General features: G+C 38.7%; 1 long non-coding RNA gene across 1 annotated transcript in view; it reads left to right on the top strand.

Moving 5' to 3' along the window:
• LOC119509394 overlaps positions 1–25,151 on the top strand; it is a 292,236-nt gene that overhangs the window by 7,635 nt on the left and 259,450 nt on the right. The gene's annotated exons all lie outside the window — the stretch shown is intronic.

Genomic DNA, 25,151 nt, shown 5'->3' on the forward strand with positions numbered 1-25,151 from the left:
CTCCAACACTGAATAAGAGTTCCAATTTCTCCACATCCCCTCCAGCATTTGTAGTTTCCTGTTTGTTTAATGGCAGCCATTCTAACCGGTGTTAGATGGTATCTCATTGTGGTCTCAATTTGCATCTCTCTAATAGCTAGTGAAGCTGAACATTTTTTCATGTGTTTCTTGGCCATTTGTATTTCCTCTTGAGAGAACTGTCTTTTCATATCTTTTGCCCATTTTATAATTGGGCCGACTGTCCTATTGTCATTGAGTTGTAGGATTTCTTTATATATGCAAGATATCAGCCTTTTGTCAGATACATGGTTTCCAAAAATTTTTTCCCATTGAGTTGGCTGCCTCTTTACCTTTTTGAGAAATTCCTTTGAGGTGCAGAAACTTCTAAGCTTGAGGAGTTCCCATTTATCTATTTTTTCTTTTGTTGCTTGTGCTTTGGGTGTAAAGTCTAGGAAGTGGCCGCCTAATAGAAGGTCTTGAAGATGTTTTCCTACATTATCTTCTAGGAGTTTTATGGTACTTTCTTTTATATTGAGATCTTTGGTCCATTTTGAGTTAATTTTTGTGTAGGGGGTGAGGTAGGGGTCCTCTTTCATTCTTTTGGATATGGATATCCAACTCTCCCAGCCCCATTTGTTGAAAAGACCATTATGGCTCAGTTCAGTGACTTTGGGGCCTTATCAAAGATCAGTCGGCCATAGATCTGAGGGTCTATCTCCGAATTCTCAATTCGATTCCATTGATCTATATGTCTATCTTTGTGCCAGTACCATGCTGTTTTGGTAACTGTGGCTTTATAATAAGCTTCAAAGTCAGGGAGTGTAAGTCCTCCCACTTCGTTTTTCTTTTTTAGAGTGTCTTTAGCAATTCGAGGCATCTTCCCTTTCCAAATAAATTTGATAACTAGCTTTTCCAAGTCTGCAAAGTAGGTTGTTGGAATTTTGATTGGGATTGCATTGAATCTGTAGATGAGTTTGGGTAGAATTGACATCTTAATGGCATTTAGTCTTCCTATCCATGAACATGGAATATTTTTCCATCTTTTAAGGTCCCCTTCTATTTCTTTTAATAGAGTTATGTAGTTTTCTTTGTATAGGTCTTTTACATCTTTGGTTAAGTTTATTCCTAGGTACTTGATTTTTTTAGTTGCTATTGAAAATGGTATCTTTTTCTTGAGTGTCTCTTCAGTTTGTTCATTTCTAGCATATAGAAACATTACTGACTTATGTGCATTAACCTTGTATCCCGCTACTTTGCTAAATTTGTTTATTAGCTCTAGTAGCTGTATCGTCGATTTCTCAGGGTTTTCTAGATATAAGATCATATCATCTGCAAACAATGACAGTTTTACTTCTTCTTTTCCAATTTGGATGCCTTTTATTTCTTTGTCTTGCCGGATTGCCCTGGCTAGCACTTCCAGCACAATGTTGAATAACAGTGGTGATAGCGGGCATCCTTGTCTTGTTCCTGATCTTAGAGGGAAGGCTTTCAGTCTCTCTCCATTGAGTACTATGCTGGCTGTGGGTTTTTCATATATGCTCTTTATCATGTTGAGGAAGTTTCCTTCAATTCCTACCTTTTGAAGTGTTTTTATCAAAAAGGGATGTTGGATTTTGTCAAATGCTTTTTCAGCATCTATTGAGATGATCAATTGATTTTTCCCTTTTGACTTGTTAATGTGTTGTAATACATTGATTGATTTTCTTATGTTGAACCATCCTTGCATGCCTGGAATAAACCCCACTTGGTCATGGTGTATGATTTTTTTAATGTGTCTTTGGATTCGATTTGCAAGTATTTTGTTGAGGGTTTTTGCATCTATATTCATCAGGGAGATTGGCCGGTGGTTTTCCTTTTTTGTAACATCTTTGCCTGGTTTTGGTATTAGATTGATGTTAGCTTCATAAAATGAGTTAGATAGTGTTCCATTTTCTTCAATGTTATGAAAGAGTTTGAGTAAGATTGGTGTCAGTTCTTTCTGGAAAGTTTGGTAGAATTCCCCTGTGAAGCCATCTGGCCCTGGGCATTTATTTGTGGGAAGATTTTTGATGACTGATTGGATCTCTTTGCTTGTGATGGGTTGGTTGAGGTCTTCTATTTCTTCTCTGGTCAGTCTAGGTTGTTCATATGTTTCCAGGAAATTGTCCATTTCCTCTAAATTATCCAGTTTGTTGCCATACAGTTGTTCATAGTATCCTCTTATAATTTTTTTAATTTCTTCAGGATCTGCAGTTATGTCACCTTTTTCATTCATTATTTTGTTTATATGGGTGTTTTCTCTTTTTGATTTTGTCAGTCTAGCTAGGGGCTTGTCAATCTTGTTGATCTTCTCAAAGAACCAACTTTTGGTGATATTTATCCTCTCTATTGTTTTTTGTTCTCTATGTCATTTATTTCTGGTTTAATCCTTGTTATTTCTTTTCTTCTACTTGGTTTAGGATTGGTTTGCTGTTCATTTTCTAGCTTCTTCAGTTGATCCATTAGTTCTTTGATTTTGGCTCTTTCTTCCTTTCTAATATATGCGTTTAGTGCTATAAATTTCCCCCTCAGCACTGCTTTTGCTGCATCCCATAGGTTTTGGTATGTTGTGTTCTCATTTTCATTCGTCTCTATATATTTAGCAATTTCTCTTGCTATTTCTTCTTTAACCCATTGATTGTTTAGGAGTGTGTTGTTTAACCTCCAGGTATTTGTGAATTTTCTAATTCTCTGATGGTTATGACTTCTAATTGTATTCCATTGTGGTCAGAGAATGTGCTTTGAATAATTTCAATCTTTTTAAATTTATTGAGGCTTGTTTTATGTCCCAGCATATGATCTATTCTGGAGAAAGTTCCATGAGCACTAGAAAAGTATGTGTATCCTGGTGATTTGGGATGTAATGTCCTGTATATGTCTGTTAAATCTAATTCATTTATCAGATTGTTTAGGTTTTCAATTTCCTTATTGGTCTTCTGTCTGGTTGATCTATCTATAGGAGAGAGTGATGTGTTGAAGTCTCCCACAATTATTGTGGAAACATCAATTGCTTCCTTTAGTTTTGCCAGTGTTTCTCTCATGTATTTTGTGGCACCTTGGTTGGGTGCATAGACATTTACGATTGTTATTTCTTCTTGCTGAATTGCCCCTTTTATTAGTATGTAGTGGCCTTCTTTGTCTCTCAAAACATCCCTGCATTTGAAGTCTATTTTATCTGAGATTAATATTGCTACACCTGCTTTCTTTTGGCTGTAGCTTGCATGAAATATTTTTTTCCATCCTTTCACTTTCAGTTTCTTTGTGTCCCTGTGTCTAAGATGAGTCTCTTGTATGCAACATATTGATGGTTCATTTTTTTTGATCCATTCTGCGAATCTATATCTTTTAATTGGGGAGTTTAATCCATTTACATTCAACGTTATAACCGTGAAGGCATTTCTTGAATCAGCCATCTTATCCTTTGGTTTATGTTTGTCATATTTTTCCCCTCTGTCTATTAATATCCTTTATTGTACCCATACCGAATCTCTTTAGTACTGAACCTTTCTCCAAGTCTCTCTGTCCTTTCTTTGTTTCTCTGTCTGTAGGGCTCCCTTGAGTATCTCCAGTACGGCAGGTCTCTTGTTAGCAAATTCTCTCTGCATTTGTTTGTCTGTGAAAAATTTAGGCTCTCCCTCGAATTTGAAGGAGAGCTTTGCTGGATAAAGTATTCTTGGCTGGAAATTTTTCTCACTCAGAATTTTAAATATATCGTGCCACTGCCTTCTTGCCTCCATGGTGGCTGCTGAGTAGTCACTACTTAGTCTTATGCTGTTTCCTTTGTATGTGGTGAATTGCTTTTCTCTTGCTGCTTTCAGAACTTGCTCCTTCTCTTCTGTGTTTGACAGTGTGATCAGTATATGTCTCGGAGTGGGTTTATTTGGATTTATTCTATTTGGAGTTCGCTGAGCATTTATGATTTGTGTATTTATGTTGTTTAGAAGATTTGGGAAGTTTTCCCCAACAATTTCTTTGAATACTCTTCCTAGACCTTTACCCTTTTCTTCCCCTTCTGGGACACCAATGAGTCTTATATTTGGACGTTTCATATTATCTATCATATCCCTGAGGTCCATTTCGATTTTTCTAATTTTTTTCCCCATTCTTTCTTTTATGCTTTCATTTTCCATTCTGTCATCTTCGAGGTCACTGATTCGTTGTTCAACTTCCTCTAGTCTTGTACTATGAGTGTCCAGAATCTTTTTAGTTTGTTCAACAGTTTCTTTAATTTCCTTAAGATCATCCATTTTTTTATTTAGTCTTGCAGTGTCTTCTTTATGCTCTTCTAGGTTCTTCTTGATTTCCTTTATCTCCCGTACTATGGTCTCATTGTTCATCTTTAGTTCTTTGAGTAGCTGCTCTAGGTGCTGTGTCTCTTCTGGTCTTTTGATTTGGGTGCTTGGGCTTGGGTTATCCATATCGTCTGGTTTTTTCATATGCTTTATAATTTTCGGTTGTTTTTGGCCTCGTGGCATTTGCTGAACTTGATAGGGTTCTTTTAGGATTTGTAGACCAATTGAAGTCCTTATCTCTAATTTATCAGATCTACAGCTTCGTTGAGTACACTTTCTCTAACTAACCAGCAGGTGGCGTCCACGAACCACCTGTTCTCCACAAGCCAGTTCTCCCCTGCTTAGCCTTTTTGGTGAGTGGGGGAGTGAGTCTTGTGGGGTCCAATTGGTGTACCAAGCTTGCGTGTGTAGTTGTTGTTGCCTGCCCTGTATATGGGGCGTGTTTCTGGGCAGTCAGGGAGGGGGGGGTGGCTCTAACAATCAAATCTCCCTGGTGATCCTAGAGTTTTAAAGCTGCTGCAATAGTCTAATCCTTCAGTTCAGTCCTGCCACAGTTTGTCTCTGCCACTGACCCACAAGTCCTTGGTATTGGCGTATGGCTCCTGAGACTTGCAAGTGGGCCCCTCTTCCAGGCCGTGCACCCCCGGTCCTCTGTTGAGGGATGGCTGTGCTATGTCACAGGTGAGTGCCGTCCCCCCAGGGCAGTTCTGGGCTGCTGGGCTGTGTAGGGAGGCTCCCAGTCTGCTGAAATGATGGCTGAATGGGGCTTTGTTAATTCACACTGCTCTACCTTCCCAACTCTGGGCCAATCAGCTGAGGTTGCAGGGAAGGCTAATGTCCACGCCCAGTTTTGTGGTGTGTGCCTGTTATCTGAAGCACTTCCGTCACACTGGGTTGTCTGGGGCAGTTCTGGGCTATGGGGCTGGCGATGGGCAGGAGTGTTTCCTGTCCACCAGGATGATGGCTGTGAGCGGACACCCCCCTTTTCTTGGGAAGTTGTGCTGTTTGTGAATTTTCTCAGCCACTGGATTATTGCCTTTTGTCTCAGAGCTCTCCTAGTTCTGCTCTTGACTTGACCTGCCCAAATAGCAAGTCTTTGAAGCTTTCTGTATTGGGCTTCTTAGAGTAATTGTTTTAGAAAAAGAAAAAAGGATTAAAAAAAAAAAAAAAAAACGGACCCTCCTCAGAGATCTAATGGGTTATTGAAATGCTGAGAGACAAAGTAACCAGGGCCATTAAGGAAAGGTCCACTGGGCAGAGAGATCAGCTTTTCTTCGGGATTTGCATATGTGCCTCAGGGCCCTTCCCCTTTCTATGTTCACCAGAACTCCAAAAATCCTCCGCTTTTATTTTGGAGATTTTCGTGTTGTTTTTTTTCTATGCCTGTCTCCTGTCTGCTGGGCTGGCTGCTCTCAGATTCTCTGGTGTCTGGTCTCAGTCTATCTATGGTTGGAGTTTGAATCAGTAGAATGAGTTTCCAATAAGGGCAGCCACTGCAGTTCTCCCTTCTCCTTCCCGGAGCTGACAGCCCCTCCTCCCCCGGGACTGAGCCTGGCAGGGAGGGGCGCGGGTCCCCTGGCCGCAAAAACTTACAGATTTCACTGATCTCAGCAGTTCCACGTTTTCATGAGTGTTACATGAAGTATGCCCAAAGTCAGATTGCTCTGTGGTGTCCAGTCCACACAGTTCCTGGCTTTCTACCTACTTTCCTGGAGGAGTAACTAAAACATACAGCTCACCAGTCTGCCATCTTGTCCCGCCTCTCTGGGTGTGTTTTTTTTCACTTTTATTTTTTATTCTTGTTCTGGTTCTTTCTGATGTAAGGAAAATGTTCAGAGATAGATTGTGGTGATGAACGCATAACTATGTTGTCATATTGTGGACAGTGGATTGTATATCATGGATGGTTGTATGGTGTGTGAATGTATTTCAATAAAACTGAATTAAAAAAAATATTTCAGAATCTAATTAAAGCAAACAGAAATAATTATATATAACTAAAGAAGCAATATCTTGCTGCAGCTCAATACCTAAGCCAACAGAGGTGAGAAAATACATATTTGAACAGTTTTAACCAAAAGAAAAATAATGACTCGGATTGAGCAGGATGGAGAATATACAGAAATGGAAGACAAGTGTTTCACAGTGCTCTAAGTATACAGTTCATCTTTTCATTGGCAAATATTTCAAAGAATTTTTCTTCTAATACCATAGTCCATTTACCCTCAAAGTAACTTAATTTTGTTACTGAATTTATGGAACTATAGAAATTTAGAATGGACTTTTAGTTATACTCCATTTTTTAAATTTAGTCTTATTGAGATATTCATATACAATCATCCAAAGTATACAATCAACCATTATATAGTTGTGCATTCAGCACCACAATCAATTTTTGAAAATTTTCACTACCACAAAAAAATAAGAATAATAAGAATAAAAATTAATAAAGAACACCCAAAACATCCCATCACCCCATCCCTCCCTATTATTCATTTCCATTTGTCCCGATTTTTCTACTCATCTGCACATACACTGGATAAAAGGAGTGTGAGCCACAGTCTTTCCACAATCACATGGTCACACTATAACGATAGTTACACAGTCGTCTTCAAGAATCAAGTCTACTGGGTTGCAGTTCAAGTATTTCCTTATAGCTCTTCCAATACTCGAAAAATGAAAAAGGGAAATGTATATAATGCATAAAAATTACCTCCAGAATGACCTCTGGGCTCCTTATGAAATCTCTTAGCCGCTGAAACTTATATTTTGTTTCATTTCTTTTCCCCCTTTTGGTCAAGAAGGCTGGTTCCATTGTATGTGTACACCACAGTTCACCATTCCGTTCATCAGTTGATGTACCCTTAGGCCACCTCCATCCATTGCAAATCGTGAATACTGCCAGCATAAACCCCACGGTGCAAATGTCCTTGTCGCTGTTCTCAGTTCTTCCAAGTATATACCCAATAACTGGGTTGCAAGACTGTATGGTAACTCCATGCTTAGCTTCCGGTGGAATTACCACACTGCCATCCAGATGGGCTGCACCATTCTACTTTCCCACCAACAGTGAATATCCCTCTCCACATTTTGTCCAGCACTTGTATCCCTCTGTTTATTTTTTGAACAGTTTCATTCACACATCATATCTTTCCTCCTAAGAAAACAGTCAAAGGCTCCTAGTATAATCACATAGTTATGCATTCACCACCACAATCTATACAAGGACATTTCCATTTCTTCTGCAAAAAAAAAAAGATGAGAAAAAAGGAAGAATAAAATTAAAGTAAAATACAGTAAAAAGGTCAAACAACACCACCAGTGCCAGGAATCCCATACCCATCCCTTATATCCCCCTTATGCCATTGTGGATATATTATGTCCCCCAAAAGCCATGTTCTTTAATATAATCTTGTGGGGGCAGCTGTATTAGTGTTGATTAAGTTGGGATCTTTTTGAGTGTTTCCATAGAGATGTGGCTCAGTGAACTAGGTGAAAGGTTTGATGAAATTATTTCCATGGAGATATGGATATCACCCATTCAGACTGGGTCTTGATTTAATCACCAGAGTCCTATAAAAGAGCTCACAAACAGCAGTACCTCAGAGCAGCTGAGAGGGACATTTTGGATACAGCCACTGAAAGCAGACTTTTGCTGACAATTTGGGGATGCTAGCCTAGTGTTTGCTCTGGAGAAGCTAAAAGAGGATAAAATGCCCCAAGAGCAACATTTTGAAGAATGCACAGGAGCTGAGAAAGGAGCTGGAACACAACCTGGGATAAGCAGATGCCAGCCATTTGCCTTCCCAGCTAACAGAGGTTTTCCAGACGTCATTGGCCTTCCTTTGGTGAAGATACACTTGTGTTGATGCCTTAATTTGGACATTTTCATGGTCTTCAGACTGTAAACTTGTAACCAAATAAACCCCCTTTAAAAAAGCCTGTCTGTTTCTGGTACTTTGCATAATGGCAGCATTAGCAAACCAGAACACCCCTCTTACATTTAGCTTTTGTATATTGTCTTTGTTACAATTAATGGAAGCATATTACAATGTTAGTAACTACAGACTGTAGTTTGCATTGGTTGTATTTTTCCCCAGTACCCTCCCATTTTCAACACCTTGCAAAGTTGACATTCATTTGTTTTCCCTCATGTAAAAACATTCTTACATTTGTACAGTTAATCAGTCATTGACCAGTCTAGGTTTCACTAAGTTATTCAGTCCCAATCTTTATCTTCTGTCTGTCTTCTGGTGTCATACATACCCCAACCTTCCTCTTTCACCCACACTCACAGTCATCTTTGTTCAGTGTACGTACAATATTGTGCCACCATTACACAGTATTGTGCTTAGCTTCCGGTGGAATTACCACAGTGCCGTCCAGATGGGCTGTACCATTCTGCTTCTCCACCAACAGTGATTAGGTATATCCCTCTCTCCACATTGTGTCCAGAACTTGTATCCCTCTGTTTATTTCTGGATCTACACAACCAATCCTCTCTAACATTCTATATTCCTTCAGCATCAAATGCCGAATCTCTTCCCTCTTTCTATGTCCTGGTATCTTTATTTCTACACTCCAAACCTCTCTCTCCTGTCTTTTCCTATGTCTGTAGCACTCACGTTAGTATTTCTTGTAGAGAAGGTCTCCTGTTCACGAACACTTTCAGTGTCTGTTTATCTGTAAATATTTTAAACTCTCCCTCATTTTAGAGGGACCTGTTTTTGCCAGATGTAGGATTCTTGGTTGGCAGTTTTTCTCTTTCAGTATCTTGAATATATCATACCACTGCCTTCTTGCCTTCATGGTTTCACTGAGAGATCTGCATTTAGTCTTATCAAGCTTTCCTTGTATATGATGGATTGCTTTTCTCCTGCTGCTTTCAGAATTCTCTATTTTTCTTTGATATTTGAAAATCTGATTAGTAAGTGTCTTGGAGTAGGTCTATTTGGATCAGTTCTGTTTGGGGTTGCTGTGCATCTTGAACTTGTAATTTTATGTCCTTCATAAGAGTTGGGAAATTTTCATTGATAATTTCCTCTATTATTCTTTCTGTCCCTTTTCCCTTCTCTCCTCCTTCTGGGACACCTATAACAAGTATATTTGTGCACTTCATGTTATTCAGTTCCCTGAGGCCCTGCTCATATTTTTCCATTCTTTTCCCCATTCTTTTGTGCGTAGGATTTCAGATGTCCGTCCTCTAGTTCACTAATCCTTTCTTCTGCCTCTCCAAGTTTGCTGTTGTATGTCTCTGTTGTGTTTCATCTCTTCGATTGTGCCTGTCATTCCCATAAGTTCTGCCATTTGTTTTTGCAAGCTTACAAATTCTTCCTTATGGTCACCCAGTGTCTTCTTTATATCCTTCATCTCTTGTCACATTTTTTCAACTCATTGATTTGATTTAGAAGATTTGTTTGAACGTCTTTATTTAGTTATTTGAACTCCTGAATCTCAGTTGAGGTGTTAGTTTGTTCCTTTGGCTGTGCCATTTCTTCATTTTTCCTGGTATGGCTCATGATTTTTTTCCTGTCTAGGCATCTGATTTTCTTGATTAGTTTATTCTGGAGGTTGTTTTTCTCTCTTTTGCCTAGGTTTTTCTTATTGGTTGTCTTTGTTCTCTATTTTTTTCTTTGTTCTCTTGCTGGCCAGTTGTCAGCTTGGGTATGCCCCCTAGTCTTCCCCTCAAAATCAAGTTCCACCGTGGCCTGCCACAGGGATGGGAGGTAGGCACTGGGCACCCCAGCAAGTTCACTGGGTGTGGTAATACAAATCTGCTGACTTCCAGTGGTGGTCTGTTTTCTGCCAGCCAGCAAGACCTGGGTTTTTTTTAAAGCCCTGCTTTAACAGTTGGGTCTTCCATATTTCTCATCCAAACCAGGGCTGAGTTTCCATTCAGGGCATGTATATCAGATCCTGTGGGTCCTAAGAAAGGTCTGGAGCAACTTTTTAAACATTAAAAAAAGAAATGTGTCAATTCTCTTGCACCTCCATACTACCCAGCAGATGGTGCTGTTCAGTAACATAATTGTCCTCAGAAGCTGCTTTACCTCTGAGCACAGGCTATGTCTACACAGGTGAGCTGAAACTTCGATTCCTGTGCCCTCATTTTGCTGGCCAAAATCTGGCTAAATGTGTGGCAAACTGTTCCCTCAGCTGACCCAGTATTCATCTGTCCCCAAGGCAAGGAAATGGCGGCCGGCAGCTGCTTCCCTCAAGGGTGGCAGAAGGGCTTTCAGACCCAGGGCTGGAAACACAGAAGAGTAGCTCTCTTGCACATAGTGGGAGTATGTAAGTCTTGCCAATTCTATTTGGTGGTGGCCTAAGGGCAGGAACCAAGACACTAAACACAAGTTCTCCTAGAATTTGCTCTGTGTGTAGAAGGCAGCTCACAGAATTCTACAGAACTCTGTGGAAGAGCAGTCAAATTGTGATTGCTTGGGGCAAGGGATTGCTGACTATAGGACACATATTTCAGTGCCTGGAACTGTGAAGAAGCTGTTTCTTAGGGAAGAGGGGACATTAGTATCCATGTAAATGGAATTCTTAGGGCCGTGTTCCAGTTTGCTAATGCTGCTGTTTTGCAAAACACCAGAAATGGATTGGCTTTTATGAAAGGGGTTTATTTGGTTACAAAGTTACAATCTTAAGGCCATAAAGTGTCCAATGTAAGGCATCAACAATAGGGTACCTTTACTGAAGGATGGCCATTGGCACCCGGAAAACCTCTGTTAGCTCGGAAGGCACGTGGCTGGCGTCCGCCTGCTCCCAGGTTGTGTTTCAAAGTGGCATTCTCCAAAATGTTGCTCTTGGGGTGTTTTGTCCTCTCAGCTGCAGCTCCTCTTCAAAATGGCACTCCAGTAAACTAATCAAGAACCCTCTGAATGGGTGGGGCCACATTTCCATGGAAACATTCAATCAAGAGGTCACACCCTAATCAATGGTGTTACTCACAGTTGGGTGGGTCACATCTCCATGGAAACACCCAGTCAGAAGGTTTCAACCTAATCAACACTAAAACATCTGCCCCCACAAGATTGCATTACAGAATATGGCTTTTTCTGGGGGACATAATATATAGAAACCAGCACAGGCCGCATGCATATGCCCAAGACAAGACACAACTACAGAAAGAATCAAGGAGTCCCGTGAGCTTTGGCATGAAGCTATTGTTTAAACTCATTGTATGGATAAGCTCTGAAGGAGAGCACTCGCAGAGGTCATACTGCAAAGACTGATGAAAGGTGTTTTCTTTTTTCCCTTTTTTTTTTTTTTTTTGGTTAGCTTCTGGAAATCTGGGAAAGCTCTTCTGTCCTAATACCAGCTGGATATAAGCTTAAGGAACAGATGACTCAGAGTGTTCCAGGGATAGCATGTAAAAATATCAAAATGTCCAGATTCCAACCAAAGATTACACAACATACAAAGACCCAGGCAAAGGAGATTAAAACATTAGAAACTGTCAATGAGGAGTATCATGTCAGACAAAAGACTTTTTAAAAAAGTGATCTTAAATATGCTGAAAGAGCTAAAGGAAAACATGGACCAAAAAAAGCTACCTGAAATCAGAAAAGCAATAGATGAACACAAAGAGAATATCAGTAGAGAGATGGAAATTATGAAAAGGAACCAAACAGCCGAAGACCACAGAAACAGAAATTTAAAATTCTCTAGAGGGGTTCAGCAGCAGATTGGAGCTGGCAAAAAAAGAATTAGTGAACTTTAAGATAAGCCATTGAAATCAGTTTGAGAAGCAGAAAAAAGAAAAATGAGCAAAGGACGAGAACCTGTGGGACGCCATAAAAGTGTACCAGTATATGCCTTGTGGAGAGTTCAGAAGGAGAAGAAAGGGGCAGAGAGAATATTCAAACAAATAATGGCTGAAACCTTTCCAAATGTAAAAAATATATATGAATACACACATCAGGATGCTCAACAAACTAAACAACATAAACCCAAATAGACTCATGCCTTGATATAGTATGATCAAACTATAGAATGCCAAAGAAAAAGAATTCTGAAAGCTGCAAGAGGGAAGCAACATGTCACAGAAGGGAACCTCAATAAAATTGTCAGTTTCTCATTGGAAACCATGTTGGCAAGAAGGCAGTGGGGAGACACTTAAAGTACTGAAAGGAAAACATTGCCATCCAACAATTCTATATGTGGCAAAACTGTCCTTCAAAAATGAGGGCAGGTTTAAGACATTCACAGACAAACAAAAGCTGAGGTGGTTTATCACCACTAGACTAGGCCTATAAGAGATGCTCAAGAGAATTCTGCAGGTTGAAAGTAAGGGCAGTAGAGAATAGATCAAAGCTCCATGAAGAAATAAAGATCTCTGCTAAGGTAATAATATAGGTAAATATAAATACAAGCACCACTGTATTTGTAGTTTGTAATTCAACTTTTTACTTTTATATGTTATTTTAATGTATAAAATCTAGTTTTATACATTGCATAAAATGTAATGATAAATCTGGTTTTAGACTCAAAAACATATAAAGGTATAAGTTGTGACAAGACTGTATAAATGGGGACAGTTTGTATATACAATTGAAGTAGAGTTGATATCAAGGCAAATGAATGTTGTAGATACAAGATGTTAAATTTAAGCTCCCTAGTAATCACAAAGAAAATATGGGAGAATATGTAAGCTTATAGAGAAGAAAGTAGAGTACAGATTTCCAGGGGTGGGGGTCAGGGGAAATGAGGTATTAATGCATAACAGTTACAGAGTTTCTGTTTGGGGAGATGGGAAAGTTTTAGTAATGGAAGGTGGTGAGGGTGCCACAGCATTGTGAATATAGTTAATCCCACTGAATGGTATGTTTACAAGTGATTGAGATGAGAAAGTTTATGTTGTATACATGTTCCCACCGTTAAAAATCAGAAAAGAGCAAGTAAAGAGAAAATGATAGAAGGGTGTTAAAAGGTTGTAAGAAGATGGTAAAGTAGGAAGTTCCAGGAATCAGTTCCTCCACCAAAATAACTATTGAATGGGTAGGAACAGTCTGAATCAACTATTTTGGAACTACAAAGTCTAGTGGAACACTGTGCAGCATCCAGAGATGAGCAGAAGGAAGAGGCTAGTAAATTGTTATAAAGAGCTGTAAGTGTCCGTCTTCCCACAGCAGTTACCATCTTCTTCCCTAGCTTCATAGCAAGCAGCAGTGGGGACTGGAGCTTGGACCTTGGTGCAGCTTTTTGGTGCCAGGATGGGACATAAAGATCTAGTCCTCTATACTCTGGGTCTGTGTAGTGTGATTACTGATCACTGATTTGATCAGCTATTTCAGATATCTGGAGCCCAGCTCTGAGGGTAGCCATTGTTCCAAGACCCCTTGGGCAAAGACAGAAGAGGAATGTTAAAAGGCAATAACCACAAAACTACAGAAATCAATTAAAGGGCTGTATTAACTATAAAATGTAGAATCAAGAAAATGAAGTCCTAAAAGCCATAGAAGAACCTCCTAGCCCTATAGCTGGCCACTCCCCTAACCTCTCAACAATGCAGGGTGAAGCCAGGTTGCAATTCCATTGAGTGTCCCTGCCTAGAGAGAACAGAGTGGTCCCTGTGCACATACTAGGGTATGTATATGTCAGTGCGAGTATATTAGGTGGAATTCTGAGACTGAGCTGAGGAACAAGTTTCAGGCTTGCCCTCCCAGAGTTTGTCCTGAGGGCAGAAAAGCAGCTTGCAGACAGGTGGGACAGTGTGATAAACAATTAAGTTGAAGAATCCTGGGGCAAAGGACTACCTGCATTAAGTCACTCAAGAGAGCATCCAAGAGTGGGGGGAAGTCTCTTTCAAAGGGAGTAGAGGGGACATTCAGTCAACCTCCTTAAAGTGTAAATGGGGATTCCTAAGGCTTGTCACAAGTCCAAGCCCAGGAACAGGAGCAGGCTCCAGTGCTCCAAACTGACACAGGTAAGACAAAGTGAACCCGCACTTTGCCTTTGCTTCAGGCTGATCATCTTGATAGGAGGTTTAAGCTCTGAAAAAGACACAGCGAAGCCAATTTGCAAAGCACAGACAATTTGCAAAGACAGTGAATGGTGCTTTTTTATTTGGTTTGTTGGTTTTGATTAGCTCCTGGCATTCAAGAAAATCTTTGTCATATCACTAGTTGGATACAAATTTAAGGAACAGATAGCTCAGGCACTAAATCCCAGAGTTAACACTTGGAAATATTAAAATGTACAGTGTGCAACAAAAGATTACAAGACATCAAAGAAACAGGAAATGATGGCCTAAAGGAACAAGATAAAAATCCAGAAACACATAATGAAGATCAGATGTTGAACTTACCAGAAAGACACTTAAAAAAATATGATCCTCAATATGCTCAAGGAGATAAAGGAAACACAGATAAAGAACTAAAGAATATGAGGGAAAACAATGAATGAACAAAATGGGAATTTCTTTCAGATTCCCAATAAGAACTAAACAGAAATACTGGAGTTGAAGAACACAATAACTGAAATGAAAAATTCCCTAGATGGTTTCAACAACATATTGGAAGTGACAGAAAAAGAGCCTGTGATCTCAAAGACAAAACAATTGAAATGAGTCAAGCTGAGGAGCAAAAAGGAAAGACAATTTAAAAAAGAATGAACAGGGATTTACAGACCTGTGGGACACCATCAAGGGTACCAATATAGGCATTATGGGAGTCCCAGAAAAAGAAGAAAGAGAGAAAGGGGCAAAAGGAATGTTCAAAGAAATAACGTCAGAAAACTTCCCCAATTTAATGAAAGGCATGAACAAACACACTCAAGAAGCCCTATGAACTCCAAACAGGATAAACTCAAAGGGAAATACATCTAGACACATAGTAGTCAAACTGTCCAATATGAAAGACAAGGAGAAACTACTGAAAGCTGCAAGAGAAAAGTAACAAGTTATGTACAAGGGATTTCCAATAAGATTATGTGTGATTTCTCATTAGAAACCGTGGAGGAAAGAAGGCAGTGGTATGGAATAAAGTGCTAAAAGAGAAGAATTGCCAAAAACATTTATATTGACAAGACTTTCTTTCAAAAATGATGGGGAGATTAAGACATTCCCAGATAAACATAAATTGAGAGAGTTCATTACCACTACACCTGCTCTACAAGCAATGCTAAAAAGAGTTCTTTGGACTGAAAGGAAAGGACACCAGACAGTGAATCAAAGCATCATCAAGAAATTAAGACTTTGGTAAAGGTAACCATCTGGGAAATTGTAAATGCCAGTAACTTGTAACTTGGTATGTAACTCCATTTCTTCTTACAGGTGCTAAAATGTAAATGCATAGAAAGTAATGATAAATCTATGGTTTTTGACATACAATTATATAAAGATGTAATTTGTAATAGCACAAAAAAATATGGATAGAGGGTATAGATACAGTGTATGTGTATGCTATTTTTGATAAGTTGGTATCTAGTCTAATATCATTATAGATTTAGGATGTCATATTTTAACCCCATGATAACCACAAAGAAAATATATGAAAAATATATTTAGAAAGAAATGGGAAGGGACTTGTGATGGTTAGGTTCATGTGTCAACTTGGCCAGGTGATAGTACCCAGCTGTCTGGTCAAGCAAACACTGGCCTAACAATTGCTGCGAGGATGTTTGTGGCTGGTTAATAAACCAACAGGCTGGTTTATTAAATCATCAGTCAATTGACTGCAGCTGTGACTGATGACTCACCAAAGGGAATGCAATTGGCTGGATTTAATCCAATTAATCAGTTGAAGACTTATAAGCGAGACAGATAGAGGACCTTCACTTCTTCGGCTGCCCAGCAAAGCATTTCCTGAGGAGTTCATCGAACACGTTCATCGAAGATCCCAGTTCATTTTCTGAGGAGTTTGTCAAACTTGCTGGTTCATTTCCTGAGGAGTTCATCAGACATCTTCCTTGGAGTTGACAGTTTGCTGACTGCTCTACAGAATTTGAACTCATGCATACCCACAGTTGCATGAGTCACTTTTATAAATTTTATAGTCATAGACACCTCTCATTGATTCTGTTTCCCTAGAGAACCCTAACTAATACAGGACTCAAAATGGCACAAACAAAACAAAACAAAACAAAACAAAACAAAACAAAAAGACACATGTGCACAAATAAATATGAAAGGAGGCATTAATGGAATAATTGAAGTTCAAAAGTGGTAAAGACTCATGAAGACAAAAATAGCAGAATGCCAGAAGAATGTCCTGCATTATCAGTAATTTCTTTGAATGTAAATGGATTAAACTCTCCAGTCAAAAAGCAGAGATTGGCAGAATGGATAAAAAACATGACACAACTATATGCAGCTTACAAGAGACTCACCTTAGATTCAAAGACAAAAGTAGGCTAAAAGTGAAAGGATGAAAAATATTTAGCATGAAAACAGTGACCAAACAGAACTGCAGTAGCTATACTAATATCAGATAAAATAGACTCTAAATAAAAAAACTATAAATTTACAACTCTAAGGTCATAAAAATGTCCAGACTAAGGCATCAACAAGAGGATACCTTCACTGAAGAATGGCCGATGGTATCCAGAACCCCTCTGTCAGCTGGAAGGGCAGGTGGCTAGTGTCTGCTGGTCCCTTGCTCCTGGGTTGTGTTTCAACTCCTGTCTCTCAGCTCCTGTTTTTTTGCTTCTTTCTCCCAGGGCATTTCTCTCTAAGCATCTGGGTGTCCTCTCTTAGCTTCTCCAGGGCAAACTCTGGGCTTCATCTCCAAGCATCTCCAAGTGTCAGCATCTGTGTCAGCCTCTTGAGCAATCTTAAGTACTCCAGTGAACTAATCAAGGCTCACCCTGAATTGGCAGCATCCACACCTCCATGGAAATAATTTAATCAAAGTTCTCACTCATAGTTGGGTGAGTCACTTCTCCATGGAAACACTGAACCAAAAGGTTCCACCCAACAAGTTTGGATTAAAAGATCATGGCTGTTCTGGGGGTCCATAACAGTTTCAAACTGGCACAATATGTTACTAGAATAAATTTTTTAAAAAAACATTAAACTGTACAAAACAAACAGTGAGACTGTTCTGGTTTGCTAATGCTGCCATTATGCAAAACACCAGAAAGGGATTGGCTTTTATAAAGGGGGTTTAATTGGTTACAAAGTTACAGTCTTATGGCCATAAAAGTGTCCAAGCTGTGGAGTCAACAATGCACCTTCACTGAAGGAAGGCCAGTGGCGTCCGGAAAACCTCTGTTAATTGGGAAGACACATGGCTGGCGTCTGCTGATCCCAGGTTGTGTTCCAGCTTCTCTCTCAGCTCCTGTGCATTCTTGGCTGTGGTACCTCTTCAAAATGTCACTCCTAGTTGCTCTGAGGTCCTTCTGTCTGTCAACTTCTTTATATGATTCCAGTGATCCAATCAACACCCACCCTGAATGGGCAGAGTAACACCTCTGTGGAAATCATCCAATCAAATGTTTCACCCACAATTGATTGAGCCACATCTCCATGGAAACATTCAAAAGATTCCAATCTAATCAACACTAATATGTCTACCCCCACAAGACTGCATCAAACAACAAGGCATTTTGGGGGACATAATACATCCAAACTGGCACAGAGCCCAAATGTAGGCTATGGATTATAGTTAACAGTAAAATTATTAAAATGTTCTTTCAACATTGTTAACAAATGTACCACACTGAGGCAAGGTGTTAATATTTTGATGGCATATGGGAACTCTGCATTTTATGCATGATTTTTTCTGTAAACCTACAACTTGTCTAATAAAAAATCCAAAAAAATGTGTTTATTTATGCTTACAATTTGTAAAAAATTATGTAATAATATCAAGACCATAAAATCAAAGGGAGAAATGAATGAAAAGATTGACTGTCATAATGTTGTGAAATAAATAAAAGAAAGATTAAAAAAAGAGACAATGACAAACAAATGCAATACATGATCCTGGACAGGATCTAATATTGCAGTGGCTAAAATCTTAGGTATTTTTTGAGTACCTAAAGGGAGGAGAAAAATGTTCAAGAGCACATTATTGGGACATACGAAAAATTGGAATATAGACTGTAAGCTTTATATCAATTTTGAATTTCTTGAACTTGTAACTGCACTTAAGATGATTAAATAAATGAATATTCTTGTTCTCAGGAAATGTACATGACAATTAAGTATTCACAGAGCATTATATATACAACTTATACTCAAGCATTGATAGAAAAGACTGACTAGATAGAAAGAAAGAAAAAAAATGATAAATGGATAGAATGATGGATAGGTAGATAGACTGATATGGCAAATATGGAGAATATTAGAATTGGTGGATCTGGGTATCTGGGGAATAAAGGTGTGTTGGATTTCTCTGTATGGGTTTTGTATGAATTTTGTAGCAATATTGTAAGTTTGAAAGTACTTTCAAATATAAAGTTTAAAACAAAACAAAGTGAAAAAGCAACCTACAGCACACTTAATGAAAGACTGAATGCCTTTCCCCTAAGATTGGGAACAAGGTGTCCTGGTTTGCTAAGGCTGCTGGAATGCAAAATACCAGAAATGGACTGGGTTTTATAAAGGGGGTTTATTTGGTTACACAGTTAAAGTCTTAAGGCCATAAGGTGTCCATCAACAAAGGGTACCTTCACTGGAGAAAGGCCATTGGCATCCAGAAAACCTCTGTTAGCTGAGAAGGCATGTGGCTGGCATCTGCTTGCTCCCAGGTTGCATTTCAAAATGGCATTCTCCAAAATATCTGCATCAGCTTCCAGCAGCCGTCTTCAAAATGTCTCTCAGCTCCAGCTAGCTGTGAGCTCCTTCTGTCTGCGTTTTTATAGAGCTCCAGTGAACTAGTCAAGGCCCATGCTGAATGGGCAGGGCCGCACCTCAATGGAAATTATCCAATCAGAGTTTCCACCTATAGTTGGGTGGGTCACATCTCAGTGGACACAACCCAATCCAAAGGTTCTAACTTAATCAATACAAATATGTCTGCCCCTACAAGAATGCATTAAAAAACATGGCTTTTTCTGGGGGACATAATATATACAAACCAGCACACAAGGCATGGATGCACACTCTCAAACTTTTACTCAAAATAAACCTAAAGTTTTAGCCAGTGCAATACATCAAGAAAAGGAAATAAAAAGCATATAGATTAGAAAAGAAAAAATTAAACTGTCCCTAGTTGCAGGTGACATGATATTCTACCTAGAAAATCCCAAGGAATCTCCAGAAACATCCTACAACCAGTGAGTTTAGTCGTTGCAGAATAAAAGGTAAACACAAAAATCAACAGTATTTCCATATGCAAGCATGAAACAATTGAAAACAAAGTATAAACTACCATGTACAGCAACCAAATTGTGAAATATTAAGTGTAAATATAACAAAACATGTATAGGATCTGTTTCCTGAAAAATGCTTGCAAAAGAAATCAAAGAAGATCTAAATATATCTCCATTTGTTGAGGAGTGTTCATGGGTTGGAAAACTCAACATAGTAAAAATGCCAGTTGTCCTCAAATTGATCTATAGGTTTAATACAATTCCTATCAATATTCCAGAAGGGTTGTTTGTAGATAGACAAGCTGATTCTAAAATTTATATGAGAAAGTAATGGACTGGAATGGCCTAGACAATTCTGAATAAGAAGAATAAAGTTGAAGGAATAACGTTACCTGATAATAAGACTTATCCACAGTAATCAAGACAGTGCGGTATTGCTATTGATTGGTTGCATGGTTTTGGCAGAGGAATTGACATGTAGATCAGTGGAACAGATTATAGAGTCCACATATAGACCCACACCAGTATAGCAAACTATTTTTGACAAAGGTTCATCAGCAATTCAATAGAGGAATTGCATTGGAACAATTCGGCATTTAACAAATGATGTTGGAACAATAGGACATTCAAAGACAAAAAAAAGGAAAAGAGAAAGAACCTTGACCTAAACCTTCCACCTTATAAAAAATTATTAAAAATTGATCATAGATCTTGACGTAAAATGTAGAAGTATGACATTTTTAGAAGAAAATGTAAGAAGAAATCTTCATGGCCTATGGCTAAATCAAAGGTCTTCAACATGACAGCAAAGGTATAATCCTTAAAAGAAAAAAATTGGGCATTTGGTATGCTGAGCCCTCTATCTTGGGGCTTGCCCTTATGAAGCTAGTTACTGCAAAGGAGAGGATACACCTGCTTATAATTGTGTCTAAGAGTCTCCCCCTGAGTACCTCTCTGTTGCTCAGATGGGGCCCTCTCTCTCTAGGTAAGCCTCCTCAGCAGGTGAACTCACTGCTCTCCCCCCTACGTGGGACCTGACTCTCGGGGGTGTAAATCTCCCTGGCAATGCAGGATATGACTCCCAGGGATGAATCTGAACCTAGCATCATGGGATTGAAAATATCTTCCTGACCAAAAGGGGGATGTGAAATGAAACAAAATAAAGTTTCAGTGGCTGAGAGATTTCAAATGGAGTCGAGAGGTCACTCTGGTGGACATTCTTACATGCTATATAGATAACCCTTTTTAGATTTTAATGTACTGGAATAGCTAGAAGTAAATACCTGAAACTATGAAAATCCAACCCAGAAGTCTTGACTCTTGAAGATGATTGCATAGCAATGTAGCTTATGAGGGGTGAAAGTGTGATTGTGAAAACCTTGTGGATCACACTCCCTTTATCCAGTGTATGTTTGGATGAGTAGAAAAATGGGGACAAAAATTCAATGAAAAATAGGGTGGGATGGGGGGGAATGATTTGGGTGTTCTTTTATTTTTTATTCCTATTCTTTCTGTTCAAAAATAGATTAGGGTGATGAATGCACAACTATGTGATGGTACTATGAACAGTTGATTGTACACCATGGATGATTGTATGGTTTATGAATATATCTCAAAACCAAATTTAATTATAAAAAAATTGATAAATTGTACTTTATCAAAAATAAAAACTTTTGTTCTGTGAAAGACAGTGTTAAATATGATTTAAAAACAAGTCACAGACAGGAGAAAATATTTGCATATTATTATGTATTCAGCAAATAACTTGTATCCAGAATATATAAAGAACATTCAAAATTCAGTAGTAAGAAAACCCATGATCCAGTTAGACAATGGGCAAAAGACTTGGCCAGACACTTCGCCAAAGAAGATATAGGGATGGAAAATATGCACATGAAAAGATGTTCAATATCATTAGCTATAAAAAAGAAACAACAAATGAAAGCTATAATCAGATAACACTGAACACCTGTATCAATGGCTAAACTAAGACACACTGATAATACCAAGTGCTGATGATTGTGCACAGCAATTATATATTGCTAATTTAGTTACTGTGTAAAACAGTTTGTCATACACTTTTATATTATCATGCACCTTCCATTTGGTGCATTTACCACAGGAATTATTTTTCATGTGATTATCTTTGTGCCTCAATAGATTTTTAAATTCCATGAGGGCAGAGACCATATATGTTTCTGGTCATGATTGTCTTCCCAGCTTCTAGCATATGGCTGTACACAGTACATACATGAATGAATGGAAAAAAATGCTATGAATATTTAGGTATAATTTATTTAACAAATCTTTCTTCCAATAGTAGTTTAGCTTCACTTCTAATTTCCTGGTAAAAGAAACTAAAATCAGGAAGTCACTTCAAAAATCTAATCTGCATATCATGAAGATTATTGTGGTAAGGCTACCAAGGAGATTATACTTATGCTACATAAATAATAGAGAAATCAGTACTTACCAATTTGATTACTTTGAGATATATGAGCTAGAGCTATTCCTAATGGCCCCAGAATTTTCCCCAACTCATGATATTATGAATGGCTAAGAATGATTAATGGGCTATAGAAAGGTCTAGTTAGTGCTTCTCTAAGTGTGGTCACCTGGGAACTTGTTAGAAATACAAATTCTTGGGCCCAACCCTAGATCTATTACATGAGAAACTTGGGGTGGAGTCAAGCAATTTGTATTTTAACAAGCCTTTCAAGTATTCCTGAGGCCCACTAAAATTAGAGAACCATTGGTCTAGGTTATCCTCAGTCATATAAAGACTATGATGGGAAGAAGCCAGTGATTCTGTGAAGATCTGTTTGTTGCCTTCTTTGTTTCTTACATTGTGATTGTGTGTGGTATTCTTTGTTTTATTGCCTCTATCTTCCTGTTTTTCCCTCTTTGGCTTTCTTTCTTTTTCCCGTTTACCCATTCTGTTTTTCCTGCAACTCTATTCTGGGTGCCATAATAAAGAACTGAAATATATATATATATATATGGTAGATTGAATTATGTACCTTGATTTAGACATATTCTTTGTCTTGATCCGCATTCCTGTGAGTGTGAACTGTAAAAAGGATCTCTTGAAAATGTTATTTTAGTTAACGTGTGGCCTAACTGAATGGGGTTAGGTCTTAAGCCAGATGAATATTTTATAACCTGAATGAAATTCAGACAGAGAATGAATGCCTCTGGGAACAACCGGAAACCTGAAGTCAACAGAACCTGGAAGAGAAAGGAGAGGACATCACCATATGCCAAGAAGGCCAGGGAAGCTAAGGATGCTACTGACCCCGGGAGGAAGTCAACCTCCTAGCTTGTGAAACAGTGAGCCAATGAATTCCCATTTGTGCTAGTTTGAATGTATTATGTCCCCCAAAACACCATTATCTTTGATGCAATCTTGTGTGGACAGACATATTAGTGTTGATTAAGTTGGAACATTTGGATTAGGTTGTTTCCATGCAGATGCGCCCCACCCAACTGTAGGTGATAACTCAGATTGGATAATTTCCATGGAGGTGTGGCCCCGCCCATTCAGCATGGGCCTTGATTAGTTTACTAGAGCACTATATAAGCTCAGACAGAAGGAGGGAGCCTGCTACAGCCAAGAGGGACACTTTCAAGAAGGCACAGGAGCTGAGAGAGGAGCTGGAGATGAGAGACAGTTCGAAGACGGCCGTTGAAAGCAGACTTTTGCTCTGGAGAAGCTAAGAGAGGAAAAGTGCCCCAAGAGCAACTAAGAGTGACATTTTTGAGAAGCTGCAGCCTAGAGAGGAACGTCCTGGGAGAAAGCCGTTTTGAAACCAGAACTCTGGAGCAGATGCCTGCCACGTGCCTTCCCAGCTAACAGAGGTTTTCCGGATGCCACTGGCCATCCTCCAGTGAAAGTACCTGACTGTTGATGACTTACTTTGGACAGTTTATTGCCTTGTGACCGTTACTTTGTAACCAAATAAACCACCTTTATAAAAAGCCAATCCATTTCTGGTGTTTTGCATTCCGGCAGCATTAGCAAACTAGAACACATTCCAACAGTTTCAACTATTTCCTTAAAGCTATTCCAATACACTAAAACAAAAAAGTGATATCTATATAACGCATAAGAATAACCTCCAGAATGCCCTCTCTACTCAATTTGAAATCTCTCAGCCACTGAAACTTTATTCTGTTTCACTTCTCTTCCCCCTTTGGGTCTAGAAGCTTTCTCAATCCCATGAGGCTGGGTCCAGGCTTATCCCTGGGAGTCATGTCCCACATTGCCAGGGAGATTTATACATATGGGAGTCATGTCCCATGTAGGAAGGGAAGGCAGTGAGTTTACCTGCAGAGTGGGCTTAGAGACAGAGGCCACATCTGAGCAACAAATGGGGTTCTCTGGGGGTGACTATTAGGCACAATTATAAGTAGGCTTAGCCTCTCCTTTGCAGTAACAAGCTTCATAAGGGCAAATCCCAAGATCGAGGGCTTGGCCTTCTATATTGGTAATCCCCAATGTCAATAGCTTTTTTTAAAACATATTTTTTAAAAGAAGGGTGTGTGTGTGTATGTGGAGAGGGTCAGTGACCCTTAAAAAGGAAATTATATCTATATTTATTTATATCTATATTTTTATATATGTTTGTATTTCTTGTCATACCCAGTTGTAATAATCACAATGAGGTGTTGAAGGTATGAACTTTGCCTTTCTATTCTGTACTCATTTTTTCTTAATTTAAATTTAAATTTATATTTATGAATTTATATTTAAAGAGCTATCAATGCCTAAAAAGTCAAATTAAAACATTGTAACAAACCGTTTCCAGCCACAATTGAGTGAATTCCATTAGGGTCAATTGCATGTCTACTACTTAGTATAAGAAAACTTAAAGAGTATAAGAACATACACCTCCTTTTTCAAGTCTTTAAGTCTATGAAAATCTCTACCTCAACAAACAGCTGACACTATTAACAACCAGCAGATAAGTCATTGCTGGGGAAATATCTATCTGTAGAAATCAATATAATAATGAAACTGTCCAAGTAGACGGAGAATGAATTAGTAACTTTGAAGAAATCTGAGCTCATGCCAGCCAACAAGGGATATAATACTAAGAATTTAATTGTGAACTGAATTCCTTTTAAGGAATGTAAATATGGCATGAAAATTTGAGAAACAATTATGTGAAAATATATCAGATGAATGGCCAAAGAAGCTGAGGCTCATCAAAAATCATGTTCTTTTGAAAACTTTAGATAACAACAAAGTGTGCTATCAACAGCACATCAATTAAAAATCACATTGAAGCTCTCCAGAGTAGTAACTATAGCTAGTCCTTTCAAGAGTTGGTCTCAAATGACAGCTGATTTGGGATCCAGTTTCACTGTTCTGGTCTACCTGTCATGTTCAGTATGACAGAAAGGATATGAAACAACACAGCCTCACTGGTTGGTAATTCCCCAATACCCCACCTATTCTAACTAAAACAATGCTGGGATAGATAGGCTTTAGTTTTTGCGAGGAGAATTAAATTTGGGTGGTCCCAGATAAAAAGAATGAAAGAAAGACTATAAAATTGTCTTGCTAAAAAGAATTGC

The sequence above is a fragment of the Choloepus didactylus genome, chromosome 14 (genome assembly GCF_015220235.1).
Source record: "Choloepus didactylus isolate mChoDid1 chromosome 14, mChoDid1.pri, whole genome shotgun sequence".
Taxonomy (NCBI): domain Eukaryota; kingdom Metazoa; phylum Chordata; class Mammalia; order Pilosa; family Megalonychidae; genus Choloepus; species Choloepus didactylus.